Genomic DNA, 23,519 nt, shown 5'->3' on the forward strand with positions numbered 1-23,519 from the left:
GCCTGCACTAATTGCTTACGGCCATACCACCCTGAACACGCCCGATCTCGTCTGATCTCGGAAGCTAAGCAGGGTCGGGCCTGGTTAGTACTTGGATGGGAGACCGCCTGGGAATACCAGGTGCTGTAAGCTTTTTCTTTTTCAACTCGAGCTCATTGACTCCGTGGCCTACCGTGGCGTACCGTGACCTGATGTTTACTGCCAACCGCTTTGGAGGATTTAAGCAACATACAAAACCTGACAACGTCTCTCAAAACTATTTTTGTGAAACATGAGGACAGTATAGTGATACTGCCAGCAGGGAGCACCAGAGAGCTGAAACGACAGTTGTACATTTCTTAAACTTTCACCAACACAAACACGCACGCTCACTTCAGATCATGGGAGGACGTCAAAAAATCACCACCCATTCTCTGACACTTTAACCGTTAACCTTGGTTCAAACATTTAACATCACACGCACACGCAGTGTATTTCAGATAATTAATGAATTCAGATGTCACAATGATCGTTTACATGGATAAGGAGTCCTACTGAATCAATTACTGCCGTTTATATCTAACTAATGATTGTTTTTGTAAGAGTGTAACGTCGAGCCTCAGCAGCTTTCTCACTCCTTATGTGCTACTGTATAAAACCTGGTTTTGCGCCTGCACTAATTGCTTACGGCCATACCACCCTGAACACGCCCGATCTCGTCTGAACACGGAAGCTAAGCAGGGTCGGGCCTGGTTAGTACTTGGATGGGAGACCTCCTCAGAAGCCCAGGTTGCTGTAAGTAGTGACGGGTGTCACCAAAAGGAAAAAAAAAAAAAACACGCCCGATCTCGTCTGATCACGGTAGCTAAGCAGGGTCGGGCCTGGTTAGTACTTGGATGGGAGACCGCCTGGGAATACCAGGTGCTGTAAGCTTTTCTTTCTCAACTCGAGCTCATTGCCTCCGTGGCCTACCGTGGCGTACCGTGACCTGATGTTTACTGCCAACCGCTTTGGAGGATTTAAGCAACATACAAAAACTGACAACGTCTCTCAAAACTATTTTTGTGAAACATGAGGACAGTATAGTGATACTGCCAGCAGGGAGCACCAGAGAGCTGAAACGACAGTTGTATATCTCTTAAACTTTCACCAACACAAACACGCACGCTCACTTCAGGGCCCCGTTTCCCGAAAGCGTCGTTAGCCTAAGTGGATCGTGAAGTGCGTCGAAAGGGCATCGTAGAGTTTTCACCGCGTTTCCCGAAAGCATCGTGGGGAACGAACGTCTTGAAAACGCTCGTAGCTAACGAGTACTCCAGGGGTGCTCGTAGGTACTCGTAGGACGCTAAGAGCATCGTCAGCTATAGCCTCAGTGGCGACACCATCGGACATTCCGTCTATTGGATGCGTTTTATTAAAACGCATTGCGCCTTTATGTTCTTAGTTTGGTAATTAATAAAGATTATTAATTAATTTATTAATAAAGATGTTAAAATGGCCAAAATAAAACAGTCCAGAAAATGTTTGCGCAGGCAGGGCACTCAAAATGTGTGAGAGAAAGTGGGGGGATTTGTGCAGACTGACATAGGCTACTCATAAAACGTAGCATAAAATAATGTAAAAAATAAAAAATAGAATAAATTATAAAAAACAAGCAAAGGAGCAGGCAAAAGGCTGGGATATGGTGGGGATTGGTCACGTTGACGGGAATGTTTAGTGACATGTGGGAGGGTGGAGGGGGTTAAAAAAAAGTCTCAATCACTCTTCGACGCGCATGAAAACCAGCCGCGTAGTTATGAGGGAGGCCGTCCTCACACCGATCTTCCTCGTCGTCATCGTCCTCAGCGTCCTCCGGTTCAAGCAATGCCACCCCAGCCTTAGCTGCAATGTTGTGCAACATAGCCGTCACACATATCACGGCGCATGACTTGGCCGGCGAAAACTGGAGCCCTCCGCCTGACCTGTGAAGGCATCTAAAGCGCAACTTCCACCTCCCGATCGTGCGCTCAACGATGCACCGGGCCAGACGGTGGGCTTCGTTGTATTCCTCATCAATACATACCTTACCCTATTTCCGGAGGGGCTTCATAGCCAATCAAATTATCAATCAGGAAACCCTTATGCGGAATCAGATTAAGTCGGCTCTCTTTGCTGCGCAAAGCATGTTTCAGAAATCAGCCCATTAAGATAAATGTAGTTGTCACACAAGCTATTTTTAATTTTTTGTCATATGGAATTATTTCAGGGGGGCAAATGCCGTGAAACGCACAGTGCATTCAGGATTAGGACTGATATATGTCGGTTTCAGCCTAATCAATTGTGTTTTAATGTCTTTAGCATTCATATAATTGCAGTCTATTTTTTTCGTAGGCTACTCTGCTGTTGTCCTTGATGGGGATATATTTTAACCCTTTTTAACACAATTTTCCTGCGACATTCCTGCGTCTCCCCCTCCTACGGAGCCCATTTCAGCACCGTGTCAGTAGACAGTTACAATCCTACGACGTCGTGAGTGCAGCGAATGCGCGTTCACGTTAAGAGGAGTTTCGGGAAACGCTCCAAAGAAATTGACGATGGATCGCAAGATCCATCGTGAGAATGATCGTACGAGCGTGGATCCATCGTTATCGGGAAACGGGGCCCAGATCATGGGAGGACGTCAAAAAATCACCACCCATTCTCTGACACTTTAACCGTTAACCTTGGTTCAAACATTTAACATCACACGCACACGCAGTGTATTTCAGATAATTAATGAATTCAGATGTCACAATGATCGTTTACATGGATAAGGAGTCCTACTGAATCAATTACTGCCGTTTATATCTAACTAATGATTGTTTTTGTAAAAGTGTAACGTCGAGCCTCAGCAGCTTTCTCACTCCTTATGTGCTACTGTATAAAACCTGGTTTTGCGCCTGCACTAATTGATTATGGCCATACCACCCTGAACATGCCCGATCTCGTCTGATCTCGGAAGCTAAGCAGGGTCGGGCCTGGTTAGTACTTGGATGGGAGACCGCCTGGGAATACCAGGTGCTGTAAGCTTTTTCTTTTTCAACTCGAGCTCATTGACTCCGTGGCCTACGGTGGCGTACCGTGACCTGATGTTTACTGCCAACCGCTTTGGAGGATTTAAGCAACATACAAAAACTGACAACGTCTCTCAAAACTATTTTTGTGAAACATGAGGACAGTATAGTGATACTGCCAGCAGGGAGCACCAGAGAGCTGAACCGACAGTTGTACATTTCTTAAACTTTCACCAACACAAACACGCACGCTCACTTCAGATCATGGGAGGACGTCAAAAAATCACCACCCATTCTCTGACACTTTAACCGTTAACCTTGGTTCAAACATTTAACATCACACGCACACGCAGTGTATTTCAGATAATTAATGAATTCAGATGTCACAATGATCGTTTACATGGATAAGGAGTCCTACTGAATCAATTACTGCCGTTTATATCTAACTAATGATTGTTTTTGTAAAAGTGTAACGTCGAGCCTCAGCAGCTTTCTCACTCCTTATGTGCTACTGTATAAAACCTGGTTTTGCGCCTGCACTAATTGCTTACGGCCATACCACCCTTAACACGCCCGATCTCGTCTGATCTCGGAAGCTAAGCAGGGTCGGGCATGGTTAGTACTTGGATGGGAGACCGCCTGGGAATACCAGGTGCTGTAAGCATTTTTCTTTTTCAACTCGAGCTCATTGACTCCGTGGCGTACCGTGACCTGATGTTTACTGCCAACCGCTTTGGAGGATTTAAGCAACATACAAAAACTGACAACGTCTCTCAAAACTGTTTTTGTGAAACATGAGGACAGTATAGTGATACTGCCAGCAGGGAGCACCAGAGAGCTGAACCGACAGTTGTACATTTCTTAAACTTTCACCAACACAAACACGCACGCTCACTTCAGATCATGGGAGGACGTCAAAAAATCACCACCCATTCTCTGACACTTTAACCGTTAACCTTGGTTCAAACAATTAACATCACACGCACACGCAGTGTATTTCAGATAATTAATGAATTCAGATGTCACAATGATCGTTTACATGGATAAGGAGTCCTACTGAATCAATTACTGCCGTTTATATCTAACTAATGATTGTTTTTGTAAAAGTGTGACGTCGAGCCTCAGCAGCTTCTCACTCCTTATGTGCTACTGTATAAAACCTGGTTTTGCGCCTTCACTAATTGCCTACGGCCATACCACCCTGAACACGCCCGATCTCGTCTGAACTCGGAAGCTAAGCAGGGTCGGGCCTGGGCCCCGTTTCCCGATAACGATGGATCCACGCTCGTACGATCATCTCACGATGGATCTTGCGATCCATCGTCAATTTCTTTGGAGCGTTTCCCGAAACTCCTCTTAACGTGAACGCGCATTCGCTGCACTCACGACGTCGTAGGATTGTAACTGTCTACTGACACGGTGCTGAAATGGGCTCCGTAGGAGGGGGAGACGCAGGAATGTCGCAGGAAAATTGTGTTAAAAAGGGTTAAAATATATCCCCATCAAGGACAACAGCAGAGTAGCCTACGAAAAAAATAGACTGCAATTATATGAATGCTAAAGACATTAAAACACAATTGATTAGGCTTAAACCGACATATATCAGTCCTAATCCTGAATGCACTGTGCGTTTCACGGCATTTTCCCCCCTTAAATAATTCCTCTTCACACCTGTGAATAACCCGGGAGACGTCCATGATGAGGAATACAACGAAGCCCACCGTCTTGCCCGGTGCATCGTTGAGTGCACGATCGGGAGGTGGAAGTTGCTCTTTAGATGCCTTCACAAGTCAGGCGGAGGGCTCCAGTTTTCCTCCGGCCAAGTCATGCGCCGTGATATGTGTGACGGCTATGTTGCTCAACATTGCAGCTAAGGCTGGGGTGGCATTGCTAGAACCGGAGGACGTTGAGGACGATGACGATGAGGAAGATCGGTGTGAGGACGGCCTCCCTCATAACTACGCGGCTGGTTTTCATGCGCGTCGAATAGTGATTGAGACTTTTTTTTAACCCCCTCCACCCTCCCTCATGTCACTAAACATTCCCGTCAACGTGACCAATCCCCACCATATCCCAGCCTTTTGCCTGCTCCTTTGCTTGTTTTTTATAATTTTTTTTATTGATTTATTTTCTTATTTTTTTTAATTTCTTTTATTTCGTTATTTTTTATTTTTTTAATTTGTTTAATTTAATTTATTTTTTACATTATTTTATGCTACGTTTTATGAGTAGCCATGTCAGTCTGCACAAATCCCCCCACTTTCTCTCACACATTTTGAGTGCCCTGCCTGCGCAAACATTTTCTGGACTGTCCCGTTTTATTTTGGCCACTTGAACATCTTTATTAATAAATTAATTAATAGTCTTTATTAATTACCAAACTAAGAACATAAAGGCGCAATGCGTTTTAATAAAACGCACGGACATTCCGTCTATTGGATGCGTTTTATTAAAACGCATTGCGCCTTTATGTTCTTAGTTTTTAATAAAACGCATCCAATAGACGGAATGTCCGATGGTGTCGCCACTGAGGCTATAGCTGACGATGCTCTTAGCGTCCTACGAGTACCTACGAGCACCCCTGGAGTACTCGTTAGCTACGAGCGTTTTCAAGACGTTCGTTCCCCACGATGCTTTCGGGAAACGCGGTGAAAACTCTACGATGCCCTTTCGACGCACTTCACGATCCACTTAGGCTAACGACGCTTTCGGGAAACGGGGCCCTGGTTAGTACTTGGATGGGAGACCGCCTGGGACTACCAGGTGCTGTAAGCTTTTTATTTTTCAACTCGAGCTCATTGACTCCGTGGCCTACCGTGGCGTACCGTGACCTGATGTTTACTGCCAACCGCTTTGGAGGATTTAAGCAACATATAAAAACTGACAACGTCTCTCAAAACTATTTTTGTGAAACATGAGGACAGTATAGTGATACTGCCAGCAGGGAGCACCAGAGAGCTGAACCGACAGTTGTACATTTCTTAAACTTTCACCAACACAAACACGCACGCTCACTTCAGATCATGGGAGGACGTCAAAAAATCCCACCCATTCTCTGACACTTTAACCGTTAACCTTGGTTCAAACATTTAACATCACACGCACACGCAGTGTATTTCAGATAATTAATGAATTCAGATGTCACAATGATCGTTTACATGGATAAGGAGTCCTACTGAATCAATTACTGCCGTTTATATCTAACTAATGATTGTTTTTGTAAAAGTGTAACGTCGAGCCTCAGCAGCTTTCTCACTCCTTATGTGCTACTGTATAAAACCTGGTTTTGCGCCTGCACTAATTGATTACGGCCATACCACCCTGAACACGCCCGATCTCGTCTGAACTCGGAAGCTAAGCAGGGTTGGGCCTGGTTAGTACTTGGATGGGAGACAGCCTGGGAATACCAGGTGCTGTAAGCTTTTTCTTTTTCAACTCGAGCTCATTGACTCCGTGGCCTACGGTGGCGTACCGTGACCTGATGTTTACTGCCAACCGCTTTGGAGGATTTAAGCAACATACAAAAACTGACAACGTCTCTCAAAACTATTTTTGTGAAACATGAGGACAGTATAGTGATACTGCCAGCAGGGAGCACCAGAGAGCTGAACCGACAATTGTACATTTCTTAAACTTTCACCAACACAAACACGCACGCTCACTTCAGATCATGGGAGGACGTCAAAAAATCACCACCCATTCTCTGACACTTTAACCGTTAACCTTGGTTCAAACATTTAACATCACACGCACACGCAGTGTATTTCAGATAATTAATGAATTCAGATGTCACAATGATCGTTTACATGGATAAGGAGTCCTACTGAATCAATTACTGCCGTTAATATCTAACTAATGATTGTTTTTGTAAGAGTGTAACGTCGAGCCTCAGCAGCTTTATCACTCCTTATGTGCTACTGTATAAAACCTGGTTTTGCGCCTGCACTAATTGCTTACGGCAATACCACCCTGAACAAGCCCGATCTCGTCTGATCTCGGAAGCTAAGCAGGGTCGGGCATGGTTAGTACTTGGATGGGAGACCGCCTGGGAATACCAGGTGCTGTAAGCTTTTTCTTTTTCAACTCGAGCTCATTGACTCCGTGGCGTACCGTGACCTGATGTTTACTGCCAACCGCTTTGGAGGATTTAAGCAACATACAAAAACTGACAACGTCTCTCAAAACTGTTTTTGTGAAACATGAGGACAGTATAGTGATACTGCCAGCAGGGAGCACCAGAGAGCTGAACCGACAGTTGTACATTTCTTAAACTTTCACCAACACAAACACGCACGCTCACTTCAGATCATGGGAGGACGTCAAAAAATCACCACCCATTCTCTGACACTTTAACCGTTAACCTTGGTTCAAACAATTAACATCACACGCACACGCAGTGTATTTCAGATAATTAATGAATTCAGATGTCACAATGATCGTTTACATGGATAAGGAGTCCTACTGAATCAATTACTGCCGTTTATATCTAACTAATGATTGTTTTTGTAAAAGTGTGACGTCGAGCCTCAGCAGCTTTCTCACTCCTTATGTGCTACTGTATAAAACCTGGTTTTGCGCCTTCACTAATTGCCTACGGCCATACCACCCTGAACACGCCCGATCTCGTCTGAACTCGGAAGCTAAGCAGGGTCGGGCCTGGGCCCCGTTTCCCGATAACGATGGATCCACGCTCGTACGATCATTCTCACGATGGATCTTGCGATCCATCGTCAATTTCTTTGGAACGTTTCCCGAAACTCCTCTTAACGTGAACGCGCATTCGCTGCACTCACGACGTCGTAGGATTGTAACTGTCTACTGACACGGTGCTGAAATGGGCTCCGTAGGAGGGGGAGACGCAGGAATGTCGCAGGAAAATTGTGTTAAAAAGGGTTAAAATATATCCCCATCAAGGACAACAGCAGAGTAGCCTACGAAAAAAATAGACTGCAATTATATGAATGCTAAAGACATTAAAACACAATTGATTAGGCTTAAACCGACATATATCAGTCCTAATCCTGAATGCACTGTGCGTTTCACGGCATTTTCCCCCCTTAAATAATTCCTCTTCACACCTGTGAATAACCCGGGAGACGTCCATGATGAGGAATACAACGAAGCCCACCGTCTTGCCCGGTGCATCGTTGAGTGCACGATCGGGAGGTGGAAGTTGCTCTTTAGATGCCTTCACAAGTCAGGCGGAGGGCTCCAGTTTTCTCCGGCCAAGTCATGCGCCGTGATATGTGTGACGGCTATGTTGCACAACATTGCAGCTAAGGCTGGGGTGGCATTGCTAGAACCGGAGGACGTTGAGGACGATGACGATGAGGAAGATCGGTGTGAGGACGGCCTCCCTCATAACTACGCGGCTGGTTTTCATGCGCGTCGAATAGTGATTGAGACTTTTTTTTAACCCCCTCCACCCTCCCTCATGTCACTAAACATTCCCGTCAACGTGACCAATCCCCACCATATCCCAGCCTTTTGCCTGCTCCTTTGCTTGTTTTTTATAATTTTTTTTATTGATTTATTTTCTTATTTTTTTTAATTTCTTTTATTTCGTTATTTTTTATTTTTTTTAATTTGTTTAATTTAATTTATTTTTTACATTATTTTATGCTACGTTTTATGAGTAGCCATGTCAGTCTGCACAAATCCCCCCACTTTCTCTCACACATTTTGAGTGCCCTGCCTGCGCAAACATTTTCTGGACTGTCCCGTTTTATTTTGGCCACTTGAACATCTTTATTAATAAATTAATTAATAGTCTTTATTAATTACCAAACTAAGAACATAAAGGCGCAATGCGTTTTAATAAAACGCACGGACATTCCGTCTATTGGATGCGTTTTATTAAAACGCATTGCGCCTTTATGTTCTTAGTTTTTAATAAAACGCATCCAATAGACGGAATGTCCGATGGTGTCGCCACTGAGGCTATAGCTGACGATGCTCTTAGCGTCCTACGAGTACCTACGAGCACCCCTGGAGTACTCGTTAGCTACGAGCGTTTTCAAGACGTTCGTTCCCCACGATGCTTTCGGGAAACGCGGTGAAAACTCTACGATGCCCTTTCGACGCACTTCACGATCCACTTAGGCTAACGACGCTTTCGGGAAACGGGGCCCTGGTTAGTACTTGGATGGGAGACCGCCTGGGAATACCAGGTGCTGTAAGCTTTTCTTTTTCAACTCGAGCTCATTGACTCCGTGGCCTACCGTGGCGTACCGTGACCTGATGTTTACTGCCAACCGCTTTGGAGGATTTAAGCAACATATAAAAACTGACAACGTCTCTCAAAACTATTTTGTGAAACATGAGGACAGTATAGTGATACTGCCAGCAGGGAGCACCAGAGAGCTGAACCGACAGTTGTACATTTCTTAAACTTTCACCAACACAAACACGCACGCTCACTTCAGATCATGGGAGGACGTCAAAAAATCACCACCCATTCTCTGACACTTTAACCGTTAACCTTGGTTCAAACATTTAACATCACACGCACACGCAGTGTATTTCAGATAATTAATGAATTCAGATGTCACAATGATCGTTTACATGGATAAGGAGTCCTACTGAATCAATTACTGCCGTTTATATCTAACTAATGATTGTTTTTGTAAAAGTGTAACGTCGAGCCTCAGCAGCTTTCTCACTCCTTATGTGCTACTGTATAAAACCTGGTTTTGCGCCTGCACTAATTGCTTACGGCCATACCACCCTGAACACGCCCGATCTCGTCTGATCTCGGAAGCTAAGCAGGGTTCGGGCCTGGTTAGTACTTGGATGGGAGACCGCCTGGGAATACCAGGTGCTGTAAGCTTTTTCTTTTTCAACTCGAGCTCATTGACTCCGTGGCCTACCGTGGCGTACCGTGACCTGATGTTTACTGCCAACCGCTTTGGAGGATTTAAGCAACATACAAAAACTGACAACGTCTCTCAAAACTATTTTTGTGAAACATGAGGACAGTATAGTGATACTGCCAGCAGGGAGCACCAGAGAGCTGAACCGACAGTTGTACATTTCTTAAACTTTCACCAACACAAACACGCACGCTCACTTCAGATCATGGGAGGACGTCAAAAAATCACCACCCATTCTCTGACACTTTAACCGTTAACCTTGGTTCAAACATTTAACATCACACGCACACGCAGTGTATTTCAGATAATTAATGAATTCAGATGTCACAATGATCGTTTACATGGATAAGGAGTCCTACTGAATCAATTACTGCCGTTTATATCTAACTAATGATTGTTTTTGTAAGAGTGTAACGTCGAGCCTCAGCAGCTTTCTCACTCCTTATGTGCTACTGTATAAAACCTGGTTTTGCGCCTGCACTAATTGCTTACGGCCATACCACCCTGAACACGCCCGATCTCGTCTGATCTCGGAAGCTAAGCAGGGTCGGGCCTGGTTAGTACTTGGATGGGAGACCGCCTGGGAATACCAGGTGCTGTAAGCTTTTTCTTTTTCAACTCGAGCTCATTGACTCCGTGGCGTACCGTGACCTGATGTTTACTGCCAACCGCTTTGGAGGATTTAAGCAACATACAAAAACTGACAACGTCTCTCAAAACTATTTTTGTGAAACATGAGGACAGTATAGTGATACTGCCAGCAGGGAGCACCAGAGAGCTGAACCGACAGTTGTACATTTCTTAAACTTTCACCAACACAAACACGCACGCTCACTTCAGATCATGGGAGGACGTCAAAAAATCACCACCCATTCTCTGACACTTTAACCGTTAACCTTGGTTCAAACATTAACATCACACGCACACGCAGTGTATTTCAGATAATTAATGAATTCAGATGTCACAATGATCGTTTACATGGATAAGGAGTCCTACTGAATCAATTACTGCCGTTTATATCTAACTAATGATTGTTTTTGTAAAAGTGTAACGTCGAGCCTCAGCAGCTTTCTCACTCCTTATGTGCTACTGTATAAAACCTGGTTTTGCGCCTGCACTAATTGCTACGGCCATACCACCCTGAACACGCCCGATCTCGTCTGATCTCGGAAGCTAAGCAGGGTCGGGCCTGGTTAGTACTTGGATGGGAGACCGCCTGGGAATACCAGGTGCTGTAAGCTTTTTCTTTTTCAACTCGAGCTCATTGACTCCGTGGCCTACCGTGGCGTACCGTGACCTGATGTTTACTGCCAACCGCTTTGGAGGATTTAAGCAACATACAAAAACTGACAACGTCTCTCAAAACTATTTTTGTGAAACATGAGGACAGTATAGTGATACTGCCAGCAGGGAGCACCAGAGAGCTGAACCGACAGTTGTACATTTCTTAAACTTTCACCAACACAAACACGCACGCTCACTTCAGATCATGGGAGGACGTCAAAAAATCACCACCCATTCTCTGACACTTTAACCGTTAACCTTGGTTCAAACATTTAACATCACACGCACACGCAGTGTATTTCAGATAATTAATGAATTCAGATGTCACAATGATCGTTTACATGGATAAGGAGTCCTACTGAATCAATTACTGCCGTTTATATCTAACTAATGATTGTTTTTGTAAGAGTGTAACGTCGAGCCTCAGCAGCTTTCTCACTCCTTATGTGCTACTGTATAAAACCTGGTTTTGCGCCTGCACTAATTGCTTACGGCCATACCACCCTGAACACGCCCGATCTCGTCTGATCTCGGAAGCTAAGCAGGGTCGGGCCTGGTTAGTACTTGGATGGGAGACCGCCTGGGAATACCAGGTGCTGTAAGCTTTTTCTTTTTCAACTCGAGCTCATTGACTCCGTGGCCTACCGTGGCGTACCGTGACCTGATGTTTACTGCCAACCGCTTTGGAGGATTTAAGCAACATACAAAAACTGACAACGTCTCTCAAAACTATTTTTGTGAAACATGAGGACAGTATAGTGATACTGCCAGCAGGGAGCACCAGAGAGCTGAACCGACAGTTGTACATTTCTTAAACTTTCACCAACACAAACACGCACGCTCACTTCAGATCATGGGAGGACGTCAAAAAATCACCACCCATTCTCTGACACTTTAACCGTTAACCTTGGTTCAAACATTTAACATCACACGCACACGCAGTGTATTTCAGATAATTAATGAATTCAGATGTCACAATGATCGTTTACATGGATAAGGAGTCCTACTGAATCAATTACTGCCGTTTATATCTAACTAATGATTGTTTTTGTAAGAGTGTAACGTCGAGCCTCAGCAGCTTTCTCACTCCTTATGTGCTACTGTATAAAACCTGGTTTTGCGCCTGCACTAATTGCTTACGGCCATACCACCCTGAACACGCCCGATCTCGTCTGATCTCGGAAGCTAAGCAGGGTCGGGCCTGGTTAGTACTTGGATGGGAGACCGCCTGGGAATACCAGGTGCTGTAAGCTTTTTCTTTTTCAACTCGAGCTCATTGACTCCGTGGCGTACCGTGACCTGATGTTTACTGCCAACCGCTTTGGAGGATTTAAGCAACATACAAAAACTGACAACGTCTCTCAAAACTATTTTTGTGAAACATGAGGACAGTATAGTGATACTGCCAGCAGGGAGCACCAGAGAGCTGAACCGACAGTTGTACATTTCTTAAACTTTCACCAACACAAACACGCACGCTCACTTCAGATCATGGGAGGACGTCAAAAAATCACCACCCATTCTCTGACACTTTAACCGTTAACCTTGGTTCAAACATTTAACATCACACGCACACGCAGTGTATTTCAGATAATTAATGAATTCAGATGTCACAATGATCGTTTACATGGATAAGGAGTCCTACTGAATCAATTACTGCCGTTTATATCTAACTAATGATTGTTTTTGTAAAAGTGTAACGTCGAGCCTCAGCAGCTTTCTCACTCCTTATGTGCTACTGTATAAAACCTGGTTTTGCGCCTGCACTAATTGCTTACGGCCATACCACCCTGAACACGCCCGATCTCGTCTGATCTCGGAAGCTAAGCAGGGTCGGGCCTGGTTAGTACTTGGATGGGAGACCGCCTGGGAATACCAGGTGCTGTAAGCTTTTTCTTTTTCAACTCGAGCTCATTGACTCCGTGGCGTACCGTGACCTGATGTTTACTGCCAACCGCTTTGGAGGATTTAAGCAACATACAAAAACTGACAACGTCTCTCAAAACTATTTTTGTGAAACATGAGGACAGTATAGTGATACTGCCAGCAGGGAGCACCAGAGAGCTGAACCGACAGTTGTACATTTCTTAAACTTTCACCAACACAAACACGCACGCTCACTTCAGATCATGGGAGGACGTCAAAAAATCACCACCCATTCTCTGACACTTTAACCGTTAACCTTGGTTCAAACATTTAACATCACACGCACACGCAGTGTATTTCAGATAATTAATGAATTCAGATGTCACAATGATCGTTTACATGGATAAGGAGTCCTACTGAATCAATTACTGCCGTTTATATCTAACTAATGATTGTTTTTGTAAAAGTGTAACGTCGAGCCTCAGCAGCTTTCTCACTCCTTATGTGCTACTGTATAAAACCTGGTTTTGCGCCTGCACTAATTGCTTACGGCCATACCACCCTGAACACGCCCGATCTCGTCTGATCTCGGAAGCTAAGCAGGGTCGGGCCTGGTTAGTACTTGGATGGGAGACCGCCTGGGAATACCAGGTGCTGTAAGCTTTTTCTTTTTCAACTCGAGCTCATTGACTCCGTGGCCTACCGTGGCGTACCGTGACCTGATGTTTACTGCCAACCGCTTTGGAGGATTTAAGCAACATACAAAAACTGACAACGTCTCTCAAAACTATTTTTGTGAAACATGAGGACAGTATAGTGATACTGCCAGCAGGGAGCACCAGAGAGCTGAACCGACAGTTGTACATTTCTTAAACTTTCACCAACACAAACACGCACGCTCACTTCAGATCATGGGAGGACGTCAAAAAATCACCACCCATTCTCTGACACTTTAACCGTTAACCTTGGTTCAAACATTTAACATCACACGCACACGCAGTGTATTTCAGATAATTAATGAATTCAGATGTCACAATGATCGTTTACATGGATAAGGAGTCCTACTGAATCAATTACTGCCGTTTATATCTAACTAATGATTGTTTTTGTAAGAGTGTAACGTCGAGCCTCAGCAGCTTTCTCACTCCTTATGTGCTACTGTATAAAACCTGGTTTTGCGCCTGCACTAATTGCTTACGGCCATACCACCCTGAACACGCCCGATCTCGTCTGATCTCGGAAGCTAAGCAGGGTCGGGCCTGGTTAGTACTTGGATGGGAGACCGCCTGGGAATACCAGGTGCTGTAAGCTTTTTCTTTTTCAACTCGAGCTCATTGACTCCGTGGCCTACCGTGGCGTACCGTGACCTGATGTTTACTGCCAACCGCTTTGGAGGATTTAAGCAACATACAAAAACTGACAACGTCTCTCAAAACTATTTTTGTGAAACATGAGGACAGTATAGTGATACTGCCAGCAGGGAGCACCAGAGAGCTGAACCGACAGTTGTACATTTCTTAAACTTTCACCAACACAAACACGCACGCTCACTTCAGATCATGGGAGGACGTCAAAAAATCACCACCCATTCTCTGACACTTTAACCGTTAACCTTGGTTCAAACATTTAACATCACACGCACACGCAGTGTATTTCAGATAATTAATGAATTCAGATGTCACAATGATCGTTTACATGGATAAGGAGTCCTACTGAATCAATTACTGCCGTTTATATCTAACTAATGATTGTTTTTGTAAAGTGTAACGTCGAGCCTCAGCAGCTTTCTCACTCCTTATGTGCTACTGTATAAAACCTGGTTTTGCGCCTGCACTAATTGCTTACGGCCATACCACCCTGAACACGCCCGATCTCGTCTGATCTCGGAAGCTAAGCAGGGTCGGGCCTGGTTAGTACTTGGATGGGAGACCGCCTGGGAATACCAGGTGCTGTAAGCTTTTTCTTTTTCAACTCGAGCTCATTGACTCCGTGGCCTAACGTGGCGTACCGTGACCTGATGTTTACTGCCAACCGCTTTGGAGGATTTAAGCAACATACAAAAACTGACAACGTCTCTCAAAACTATTTTTGTGAAACATGAGGACAGTATAGTGATACTGCCAGCAGGGAGCACCAGAGAGCTGAACCGACAGTTGTACATTTCTTAAACTTTCACCAACACAAACACGCACGCTCACTTCAGATCATGGGAGGACGTCAAAAAATCACCACCCATTCTCTGACACTTTAACCGTTAACCTTGGTTCAAACATTTAACATCACACGCACACGCAGTGTATTTCAGATAATTAATGAATTCAGATGTCACAATGATCGTTTACATGGATAAGGAGTCCTACTGAATCAATTACTGCCGTTTATATCTAACTAATGATTGTTTTTGTAAGAGTGTAACGTCGAGCCTCAGCAGCTTTCTCACTCCTTATGTGCTACTGTATAAAACCTGGTTTTGCGCCTGCACTAATTGCTTACGGCCATACCACCCTGAACACGCCCGATCTCGTCTGATCTCGGAAGCTAAGCAGGGTCGGGCCTGGTTAGTACTTGGATGGGAGACCGCCTGGGAATACCAGGTGCTGTAAGCTTTTTCTTTTTCAACTCGAGCTCATTGACTCCGTGGCGTACCGTGACCTGATGTTTACTGCCAACCGCTTTGGAGGATTTAAGCAACATACAAAAACTGACAACGTCTCTCAAAACTGTTTTTGTGAAACATGAGGACAGTATAGTGATACTGCCAGCAGGGAGCACCAGAGAGCTGAACCGACAGTTGTACATTTCTTAAACTTTCACCAACACAAACACGCACGCTCACTTCAGATCATGGGAGGACGTCAAAAAATCACCACCCATTCTCTGACACTTTAACCGTTAACCTTGGTTCAAACAATTAACATCACACGCACACGCAGTGTATTTCAGATAATTAATGAATTCAGATGTCACAATGATCGTTTACATGGATAAGGAGTCCTACTGAATCAATTACTGCCGTTTATATCTAACTAATGATTGTTTTTGTAAAAGTGTAACGTCGAGCCTCAGCAGCTTTCTCACTCCTTATGTGCTACTGTATAAAACCTGGTTTTGCGCCTTCACTAATTGCCTACGGCCATACCACCCTGAACACGCCCGATCTCGTCTGAACTCGGAAGCTAAGCAGGGTCGGGCCTGGGCCCCGTTTCCCGATAACGATGGATCCACGCTCGTACGATCATTCTCACGATGGATCTTGCGATCCATCGTCAATTTCTTTGGAGCGTTTCCCGAAACTCCTCTTAACGTGAACGCGCATTCGCTGCACTCACGACGTCGTAGGATTGTAACTGTCTACTGACACGGTGCTGAAATGGGCTCCGTAGGAGGGGGAGACGCAGGAATGTCGCAGGAAAATTGTGTTAAAAAGGGTTAAAATATATCCCCATCAAGGACAACAGCAGAGTAGCCTACGAAAAAAATAGACTGCAATTATATGAATGCTAAAGACATTAAAACACAATTGATTAGGCTTAAACCGACATATATCAGTCCTAATCCTGAATGCACTGTGCGTTTCACGGCATTTTCCCCCCTTAAATAATTCCTCTTCACACCTGTGAATAACCCGGGAGACGTCCATGATGAGGAATACAACGAAGCCCACCGTCTTGCCCGGTGCATCGTTGAGTGCACGATCGGGAGGTGGAAGTTGCTCTTTAGATGCCTTCACAAGTCAGGCGGAGGGCTCCAGTTTTCTCCGGCCAAGTCATGCGCCGTGATATGTGTGACGGCTATGTTGCACAACATTGCAGCTAAGGCTGGGGTGGCATTGCTAGAACCGGAGGACGTTGAGGACGATGACGATGAGGAAGATCGGTGTGAGGACGGCCTCCCTCATAACTACGCGGCTGGTTTTCATGCGCGTCGAATAGTGATTGAGACTTTTTTTAACCCCCTCCACCCTCCCTCATGTCACTAAACATTCCCGTCAACGTGACCAATCCCCACCATATCCCAGCCTTTTGCCTGCTCCTTTGCTTGTTTTTTATAATTTTTTTTATTTATTTATTTTCTTATTTTTTTTAATTTCTTTTATTTCGTTATTTTTTATTTTTTTTAATTTGTTTAATTTAATTTATTTTTTACATTATTTTATGCTACGTTTTATGAGTAGCCATGTCAGTCTGCACAAATCCCCCCACTTTCTCTCACACATTTTGAGTGCCCTGCCTGCGCAAACATTTTCTGGACTGTCCCGTTTTATTTTGGCCATTTGAACATCTTTATTAATAAATTAATTAATAGTCTTTATTAATTACCAAACTAAGAACATAAAGGCGCAATGCGTTTTAATAAAACGCACGGACATTCCGTCTATTGGATGCGTTTTATTAAAACGCATTGCGCCTTTATGTTCTTAGTTTTTAATAAAACGCATCCAATAGACGGAATGTCCGATGGTGTCGCCACTGAGGCTATAGCTGACGATGCTCTTAGCGTCCTACGAGTACCTACGAGCACCCCTGGAGTACTCGTTAGCTACGAGCGTTTTCAAGACGTTCGTTCCCCACGATGCTTTCGGGAAACGCGGTGAAAACTCTACGATGCCCTTTCGACGCACTTCACGATCCACTTAGGCTAACGACGCTTTCGGGAAACGGGGCCCTGGTTAGTACTTGGATGGGAGACCGCCTGGGAATACCAGGTGCTGTAAGCTTTTTCTTTTTCAACTCGAGCTCATTGACTCCGTGGCCTACCGTGGCGTACCGTGACCTGATGTTTACTGCCAACCGCTTTGGAGGATTTAAGCAACATATAAAAACTGACAACGTCTCTCAAAACTATTTTTGTGAAACATGAGGACAGTATAGTGATACTGCCAGCAGGGAGCACCAGAGAGCTGAACCGACAGTTGTACATTTCTTAAACTTTCACCAACACAAACACGCACGCTCACTTCAGATCATGGGAGGACGTCAAAAAATCCCCACCCATTCTCTGACACTTTAACCGTTAACCTTGGTTCAAACATTTAACATCACACGCACACGCAGTGTATTTCAGATAATTAATGAATTCAGATGTCACAATGATCGTTTACATGGATAAGGAGTCCTACTGAATCAATTACTGCCGTTTATATCTAACTAATGATTGTTTTTGTAAAAGTGTAACGTCGAGCCTCAGCAGCTTTCTCACTCCTTATGTGCTACTGTATAAAACCTGGTTTTGCGCCTGCACTAATTGCTTACGGCCATACCACCCTGAACACGCCCGATCTCGTCTGAACTCGGAAGCTAAGCAGGGTCGGGCCTGGTTAGTACTTGGATGGGAGACCGCCTGGGAATACCAGGTGCTGTAAGCTTTTTCTTTTTCAACTCGAGCTCATTGACTCCGTGGCCTACGGTGGCGTACCGTGACCTGATGTTTACTGCCAACCGCTTTGGAGGATTTAAGCAACATACAAAAACTGACAACGTCTCTCAAAACTATTTTTGTGAAACATGAGGACAGTATAGTGATACTGCCAGCAGGGAGCACCAGAGAGCTGAACCGACAGTTGTACATTTCTTAAACTTTCACCAACACAAACACGCACGCTCACTTCAGATCATGGGAGGACGTCAAAAAATCACCACCCATTCTCTGACACTTTAACCGTTAACCTTGGTTCAAACATTTAACATCACACGCACACGCAGTGTATTTCAGATAATTAATGAATTCAGATGTCACAATGATCGTTTACATGGATAAGGAGTCCTACTGAATCAATTACTGCCGTTAATATCTAACTAATGATTGTTTTTGTAAGAGTGTAACGTCGAGCCTCAGCAGCTTTCTCACTCCTTATGTGCTACTGTATAAAACCTGGTTTTGCGCCTGCACTAATTGCTTACGGCCATACCACCCTGAACAAGCCCGATCTCGTCTGATCTCGGAAGCTAAGCAGGGTCGGGCCTGGTTAGTACTTGGATGGGAGACCGCCTGGGAATACCAGGTGCTGTAAGCTTTTCTTTTTCAACTCGAGCTCATTGACTCCGTGGCGTACCGTGACCTGATGTTTACTGCCAACCGCTTTGGAGGATTTAAGCAACATACAAAAACTGACAACGTCTCTCAAAACTATTTTTGTGAAACATGAGGACAGTATAGTGATACTGCCAGCAGGGAGCACCAGAGAGCTGAACCGACAGTTGTACATTTCTTAAACTTTCACCAACACAAACACGCACGCTCACTTCAGATCATGGGAGGACGTCAAAAAATCACCACCCATTCTCTGACACTTTAACCGTTAACCTTGGTTCAAACATTTAACATCACACGCACACGCAGTGTATTTCAGATAATTAATGAATTCAGATGTCACAATGATCGTTTACATGGATAAGGAGTCCTACTGAATCAATTACTGCCGTTTATATCTAACTAATGATTGTTTTTGTAAAAGTGTAACGTCGAGCCTCAGCAGCTTTCTCACTCCTTATGTGCTACTGTATAAAACCTGGTTTTGCGCCTGCACTAATTGCTTACGGCCATACCACCCTGAACACGCCCGATCTCGTCTGATCTCTGGAAGCTAAGCAGGGTCGGGCCTGGTTAGTACTTGGATGGGAGACCGCCTGGGAATACCAGGTGCTGTAAGCTTTTTCTTTTTCAACTCGAGCTCATTGACTCCGTGGCCTACCGTGGCGTACCGTGACCTGATGTTTACTGCCAACCGCTTTGGAGGATTTAAGCAACATACAAAAACTGACAACGTCTCTCAAAACTATTTTTGTGAAACATGAGGACAGTATAGTGATACTGCCAGCAGGGAGCACCAGAGAGCTGAACCGACAGTTGTACATTTCTTAAACTTTCACCAACACAAACACGCACGCTCACTTCAGATCATGGGAGGACGTCAAAAAATCACCACCCATTCTCTGACACTTTAACCGTTAACCTTGGTTCAAACATTTAACATCACACGCACACGCAGTGTATTTCAGATAATTAATGAATTCAGATGTCACAATGATCGTTTACATGGATAAGGAGTCCTACTGAATCAATTACTGCCGTTTATATCTAACTAATGATTGTTTTTGTAAAAGTGTAACGTCGAGCCTCAGCAGCTTTCTCACTCCTTATGTGCTACTGTATAAAACCTGGTTTTGCGCCTGCACTAATTGCTTACGGCCATACCACCCTGAACACGCCCGATCTCGTCTGATCTCGGAAGCTAAGCAGGGTCGGGCCTGGTTAGTACTTGGATGGGAGACCGCCTGGGAATACCAGGTGCTGTAAGCTTTTTCTTTTTCAACTCGAGCTCATTGACTCCGTGGCCTACCGTGGCGTACCGTGACCTGATGTTTACTGCCAACCGCTTTGGAGGATTTAAGCAACATACAAAAACTGACAACGTCTCTCAAAACTATTTTTGTGAAACATGAGGACAGTATAGTGATACTGCCAGCAGGGAGCACCAGAGAGCTGAACCGACAGTTGTACATTTCTTAAACTTTCACCAACACAAACACGCACGCTCACTTCAGATCATGGGAGGACGTCAAAAAATCACCACCCATTCTCTGACACTTTAACCGTTAACCTTGGTTCAAACATTTAACATCACACGCACACGCAGTGTATTTCAGATAATTAATGAATTCAGATGTCACAATGATCGTTTACATGGATAAGGAGTCCTACTGAATCAATTACTGCCGTTTATATCTAACTAATGATTGTTTTTGTAAGAGTGTAACGTCGAGCCTCAGCAGCTTTCTCACTCCTTATGTGCTACTGTATAAAACCTGGTTTTGCGCCTGCACTAATTGCTTACGGCCATACCACCCTGAACACGCCCGATCTCGTCTGATCTCGGAAGCTAAGCAGGGTCGGGCCTGGTTAGTACTTGGATGGGAGACCGCCTGGGAATACCAGGTGCTGCAAGCATTTTCTTTTTCAACTCGAGCTCATTGACTCCGTGGCCTAGCGTGGCGTACCGTGACCTGATGTTTACTGCCAACCGCTTTGGAGGATTTAAGCAACATACAAAACTGACAACGTCTCTCAAAACTATTTTTGTGAAACATGAGGACAGTATAGTGATACTGCCAGCAGGGAGCACCAGAGAGCTGAACCGACAGTTGTACATTTCTTAAACTTTCACCAACACAAACACGCACGCTCACTTCAGATCATGGGAGGACGTCAAAAAATCACCACCCATTCTCTGACACTTTAACCGTTAACCTTGGTTCAAACATTTAACATCACACGCACACGCAGTGTATTTCAGATAATTAATGAATTCAGATGTCACAATGATCGTTTACATGGATAAGGAGTCCTACTGAATCAATTACTGCCGTTTATATCTAACTAATGATTGTTTTTGTAAAGTGTAACGTCGAGCCTCAGCAGCTTTCTCACTCCTTATGTGCTACTGTATAAAACCTGGTTTTGCGCCTGCACTAATTGCTTACGGCCATACCACCCTGAACACGCCCGATCTCGTCTGATCTCGGAAGCTAAGCAGGTCGGGCCTGGTTAGTACTTGGATGGGAGACCGCCTGGGAATACCAGGTGCTGTAAGCTTTTTCTTTTTCAACCGAGCTCATTGACTCCGTGGCCTACGTGCTACCGTGACCTGATGTTTACTGCCAACCGCTTTGGAGGATTTAAGCAACATACAAAAACTGACAACGTCTCTCAAAACTATTTTTGTGAAACATGAGGACAGTATAGTGATACTGCCAGCAGGGAGCACCAGAGAGCTGAACCGACAGTTGTACATTTCTTAAACTTTCACCAACACAAACACGCACGCTCACTTCAGATCATGGGAGGACGTCAAAAAATCACCACCCATTCTCTGACACTTTAAACCGTTAACCTTGGTTCAAACATTTAACATCACACGCACACGCAGTGTATTTCAGATAATTAATGAATTCAGATGTCACAATGATCGTTTACATGGATAAGGAGTCCTACTGAATCAATTACTGCCGTTATATCTAACTAATGATTGTTTTTGTAAAGAGTGTAACGTCGAGCCTCAGCAGCTTTCTCACTCCTTATGTGCTACTGTATAAAACCTGGTTTTGCGCCTGCACTAATTGCTTACGGCCATACCACCCTGAACACGCCCGATCTCGTCTGATCTTGGAAGCTAAGCAGGGTCGGGCCTGGTTAGTACTTGGATGGAGACCGCCTGGGAATACCAGGTGCTGTAAGCATTTTCTTTTTCAACTCGAGCTCATTGACTCCGTGGCCTACCGTGCGTACCGTGACCTGATGTTTACTGCCAACCGCTTTGGAGGATTAAGCAACATACAAAAACTGACAACGTCTCTCAAAACTATTTTTGTGAAACATGAGGACAGTATAGTGATACTGCCAGCAGGGAGCACCAGAGAGCTGAACCGACAGTTGTACATTTCTTAAACTTTCACCAACACAAACACGCACGCTCACTTCAGATCATGGGAGGACGTCAAAAAATCACCACCCATTCTCTGACACTTAACCGTTAACCTTGGTTCAAACATTTAACATCACACGCACACGCAGTGTATTTCAGATAATTAATGAATTCAGATGTCACATGATCGTTTACATGGATAAGGAGTCCTACTGAATCAATTACTGCCGTTATAATCTAACTAATGATTGTTTTTGTAAAAGCTGTAACGTCGAGCCTCAGCAGCTTTCTCACTCCTTATGTGCTACTGTATAAAACCTGGTTTTGCGCCTGCACTAATTGCTTACGGCCATACCACCCTGAACACGCCCTATCTCGTCTGATCTCGGAAGCTAAGCAGGGTCGGGCCTGGTAGTACTTGGATGGGAGACCGCCTGGGAATACCAGTGCTGTAAGCTTTTTCTTTTTCAACTCGAGCTCATTGACTCCGTGGCCTACCGTGGCGTACCGTGACCTGATGTTTACTGCCAACCGCTTTGGAGGATTTAAGCAACATACAAAAACTGACAACGTCTCTCAAAACTATTTTTGTGAAACATGAGGACAGTATAGTGATACTGCCAGCAGGGAGCACCAGAGAGCTGAACCGACAGTTGTACATTTCTTAACTTTCACCAACACAAACACGCACGCTCACTTCAGATCATGGGAGGACGTCAAAAATCACCACCCATTCTCTGACACTTTAACCGTTAACCTTGGTTCTAAACATTTAACATCACACGCACACGCCAGTGTATTTCAGATAATTAATGAATTCAGATGTCACAATGATCGTTTACATGGATAAGGAGTCCTACTGAATCAATTACTGCCGTTTATATCTAACTAATGATTGTTTTTGTAAAAGTGTAACGTCGAGCCTCAGCAGCTTTCTCACTCCTTATGTGCTACTGTATAAACCTGGTTTTTGCGCCTGCACTAATTGATTACGGCCATACCACCCTGAACACGCCGATCTCGTCTGATCTCGGAAGCTAAGCAGGGTCGGGCCTGGTTAGTACT

At 44.6% G+C, this 23,519-nt stretch overlaps 24 non-coding genes across 24 annotated transcripts; all 24 read left to right on the forward strand.

The window, feature by feature from the left end:
* The first annotated feature begins 13 nt into the window (after positions 1-13).
* On the forward strand, positions 14-132 carry LOC130398032 (5S ribosomal RNA). Its single transcript, XR_008900619.1, has one exon. It is a non-coding gene; the product is annotated as a 5S ribosomal RNA (ribosomal RNA).
* Positions 133-661: 529 nt separating this feature from the next.
* On the forward strand, positions 662-781 carry LOC130395198 (5S ribosomal RNA). Its single transcript, XR_008898282.1, has one exon. It is a non-coding gene; the product is annotated as a 5S ribosomal RNA (ribosomal RNA).
* Positions 782-2,908: 2,127 nt separating this feature from the next.
* Positions 2,909-3,027, forward strand: LOC130401190 (5S ribosomal RNA). The gene has a single exon (XR_008903654.1). It is a non-coding gene; the product is annotated as a 5S ribosomal RNA (ribosomal RNA).
* A 529-nt stretch (positions 3,028-3,556) lies between these two features.
* On the forward strand, positions 3,557-3,675 carry LOC130394122 (5S ribosomal RNA). Its single transcript, XR_008897311.1, has one exon. It is a non-coding gene; the product is annotated as a 5S ribosomal RNA (ribosomal RNA).
* A 2,639-nt stretch (positions 3,676-6,314) lies between these two features.
* LOC130394037 (5S ribosomal RNA) lies at positions 6,315-6,433 on the forward strand. Its single transcript, XR_008897235.1, has one exon. It is a non-coding gene; the product is annotated as a 5S ribosomal RNA (ribosomal RNA).
* A 529-nt stretch (positions 6,434-6,962) lies between these two features.
* On the forward strand, positions 6,963-7,081 carry LOC130395072 (5S ribosomal RNA). Its single transcript, XR_008898170.1, has one exon. It is a non-coding gene; the product is annotated as a 5S ribosomal RNA (ribosomal RNA).
* Positions 7,082-9,720: 2,639 nt separating this feature from the next.
* LOC130400690 (5S ribosomal RNA) lies at positions 9,721-9,840 on the forward strand. Its single transcript, XR_008903166.1, has one exon. It is a non-coding gene; the product is annotated as a 5S ribosomal RNA (ribosomal RNA).
* Positions 9,841-10,369: 529 nt separating this feature from the next.
* On the forward strand, positions 10,370-10,488 carry LOC130398033 (5S ribosomal RNA). Its single transcript, XR_008900620.1, has one exon. It is a non-coding gene; the product is annotated as a 5S ribosomal RNA (ribosomal RNA).
* A 518-nt stretch (positions 10,489-11,006) lies between these two features.
* Positions 11,007-11,124, forward strand: LOC130394637 (5S ribosomal RNA). Its single transcript, XR_008897776.1, has one exon. It is a non-coding gene; the product is annotated as a 5S ribosomal RNA (ribosomal RNA).
* A 529-nt stretch (positions 11,125-11,653) lies between these two features.
* Positions 11,654-11,772, forward strand: LOC130398034 (5S ribosomal RNA). Its single transcript, XR_008900621.1, has one exon. It is a non-coding gene; the product is annotated as a 5S ribosomal RNA (ribosomal RNA).
* A 529-nt stretch (positions 11,773-12,301) lies between these two features.
* Positions 12,302-12,420, forward strand: LOC130398035 (5S ribosomal RNA). The gene has a single exon (XR_008900622.1). It is a non-coding gene; the product is annotated as a 5S ribosomal RNA (ribosomal RNA).
* A 519-nt stretch (positions 12,421-12,939) lies between these two features.
* Positions 12,940-13,058, forward strand: LOC130398036 (5S ribosomal RNA). Its single transcript, XR_008900623.1, has one exon. It is a non-coding gene; the product is annotated as a 5S ribosomal RNA (ribosomal RNA).
* Positions 13,059-13,577: 519 nt separating this feature from the next.
* LOC130398038 (5S ribosomal RNA) lies at positions 13,578-13,696 on the forward strand. The gene has a single exon (XR_008900625.1). It is a non-coding gene; the product is annotated as a 5S ribosomal RNA (ribosomal RNA).
* A 529-nt stretch (positions 13,697-14,225) lies between these two features.
* LOC130398039 (5S ribosomal RNA) lies at positions 14,226-14,344 on the forward strand. Its single transcript, XR_008900626.1, has one exon. It is a non-coding gene; the product is annotated as a 5S ribosomal RNA (ribosomal RNA).
* Positions 14,345-14,872: 528 nt separating this feature from the next.
* LOC130398040 (5S ribosomal RNA) lies at positions 14,873-14,991 on the forward strand. The gene has a single exon (XR_008900627.1). It is a non-coding gene; the product is annotated as a 5S ribosomal RNA (ribosomal RNA).
* Positions 14,992-15,520: 529 nt separating this feature from the next.
* LOC130398042 (5S ribosomal RNA) lies at positions 15,521-15,639 on the forward strand. The gene has a single exon (XR_008900628.1). It is a non-coding gene; the product is annotated as a 5S ribosomal RNA (ribosomal RNA).
* Positions 15,640-18,279: 2,640 nt separating this feature from the next.
* On the forward strand, positions 18,280-18,398 carry LOC130399335 (5S ribosomal RNA). Its single transcript, XR_008901850.1, has one exon. It is a non-coding gene; the product is annotated as a 5S ribosomal RNA (ribosomal RNA).
* Positions 18,399-18,927: 529 nt separating this feature from the next.
* Positions 18,928-19,046, forward strand: LOC130400440 (5S ribosomal RNA). The gene has a single exon (XR_008902922.1). It is a non-coding gene; the product is annotated as a 5S ribosomal RNA (ribosomal RNA).
* Positions 19,047-19,564: 518 nt separating this feature from the next.
* Positions 19,565-19,684, forward strand: LOC130394526 (5S ribosomal RNA). Its single transcript, XR_008897676.1, has one exon. It is a non-coding gene; the product is annotated as a 5S ribosomal RNA (ribosomal RNA).
* A 529-nt stretch (positions 19,685-20,213) lies between these two features.
* LOC130398043 (5S ribosomal RNA) lies at positions 20,214-20,332 on the forward strand. The gene has a single exon (XR_008900629.1). It is a non-coding gene; the product is annotated as a 5S ribosomal RNA (ribosomal RNA).
* A 529-nt stretch (positions 20,333-20,861) lies between these two features.
* Positions 20,862-20,980, forward strand: LOC130400579 (5S ribosomal RNA). Its single transcript, XR_008903058.1, has one exon. It is a non-coding gene; the product is annotated as a 5S ribosomal RNA (ribosomal RNA).
* A 527-nt stretch (positions 20,981-21,507) lies between these two features.
* Positions 21,508-21,625, forward strand: LOC130394534 (5S ribosomal RNA). Its single transcript, XR_008897683.1, has one exon. It is a non-coding gene; the product is annotated as a 5S ribosomal RNA (ribosomal RNA).
* A 526-nt stretch (positions 21,626-22,151) lies between these two features.
* Positions 22,152-22,269, forward strand: LOC130395027 (5S ribosomal RNA). Its single transcript, XR_008898129.1, has one exon. It is a non-coding gene; the product is annotated as a 5S ribosomal RNA (ribosomal RNA).
* Positions 22,270-22,795: 526 nt separating this feature from the next.
* Positions 22,796-22,912, forward strand: LOC130395916 (5S ribosomal RNA). The gene has a single exon (XR_008898911.1). It is a non-coding gene; the product is annotated as a 5S ribosomal RNA (ribosomal RNA).
* Positions 22,913-23,519: the final 607 nt, after the last annotated feature.

The sequence above is a fragment of the Gadus chalcogrammus genome, chromosome 12, assembly GCF_026213295.1.
Source record: "Gadus chalcogrammus isolate NIFS_2021 chromosome 12, NIFS_Gcha_1.0, whole genome shotgun sequence".
In the NCBI taxonomy this organism is placed as follows: Eukaryota; Metazoa; Chordata; class Actinopteri; order Gadiformes; family Gadidae; genus Gadus; species Gadus chalcogrammus.